Genomic DNA, 1,076 nt, shown 5'->3' with positions numbered 1-1,076 from the left:
CGTCGATGTGTTTGTAATTAGAGTAAGTGTCCAGAAGAGGGCGACAATGTCTAACAAATCCAATGTAACCGCTAACTGGGGGAAAAGTTGTACATTTCAGTCCGTTTAACTATTTACGTTTTGTACAATTTACAAAACAACATTAGCAATAATACTTGTATGAATCAAAAGAAAAATGAATACGATGAAAAACAACTTGAAACGGTATATTCAATCTTAACGGCCGGTATTAACAAATTACTGCTTTAAGTGTAAATCAGGCCAAGAACATTCATTAAGCCAAGCCATACATATTTTACTCTAGCTGTCCACATGATGTCATGTTATGACCCCATCGCGAAAGCTGTAATTGTTCGGTAATTTTTCGTAAAAAAACGCAACATTTCTTGAGCGGTTCCTCCTCCACTGTTACAGTAATAAACGGTTTCAGATTAGTTCCCCGGCGGCTTTCCTCAGGTCTCCAGTCACAGTTCGTGTCGCTTCGGACCATACCATTGTCTCCCGAAGGAGGAGGGACATTTGACTGGTGCGGTCAGAGGAGAGGATGAGCGACCGACACGCGCGTCAACTGGATTAGTAGCCTACTCAAGAAACGAAGTGGACATGTAGCCCCGGCGGAATATTCAATTAATTCTTAACGTAGACTTATTGCTTAAGGATAATCGACAAGGCGGTACTTGAAAAAAAGGTACGTTGACTTGGTGTTTTGTTGAATATCTTACAAACAGGTAAACGTTATTTCTCTTAAACTTATTTTTGTTTTACCCCCGTTATTGTAGCCAATGCTGCCTCATCGACACCATATTCTCTAAGCATAACAATGAGAACGATGTGGACTCAGTGCTATTAGTCGATACGCTGTAACACATCATACAGTCATATGAGTTATTTGACCACCATCGTTTCGTCTGCATGTTACCTGGACATAAAGTCATCAGCTACTCTTCTAAATAGCCTAGCCTAGCCTATTCCATTTACGAGACAAGCAATGAGAGAATTGCAGAGTGAAAGCTGACCTCTCTAGTCACTACGGGATTGTTTATTTGGCAACATATCGTTTAAGTGTATATATTTAT

At 40.1% G+C, this 1,076-nt stretch overlaps 1 protein-coding gene across 1 annotated transcript in view; it reads left to right on the top strand.

The window, feature by feature from the left end:
- The first annotated feature begins 599 nt into the window (after window positions 1-599).
- greb1 (growth regulating estrogen receptor binding 1) overlaps window positions 600-1,076 on the top strand; it is a 17,186-nt gene continuing 16,709 nt past the window's right edge. Inside the window, 1 exon segment of the mRNA XM_047031402.1 lies at window positions 600-688. The gene's annotated coding sequence lies outside the window, so the exon portion shown is untranslated.

This window comes from Hypomesus transpacificus, chromosome 12 (assembly GCF_021917145.1).
Source record: "Hypomesus transpacificus isolate Combined female chromosome 12, fHypTra1, whole genome shotgun sequence".
NCBI lineage: Eukaryota > Metazoa > Chordata > Actinopteri > Osmeriformes > Osmeridae > Hypomesus > Hypomesus transpacificus.
Note: the sequence above shows the minus strand (reverse complement) of the source record. Positions and strands in the feature narration are given on the sequence as shown.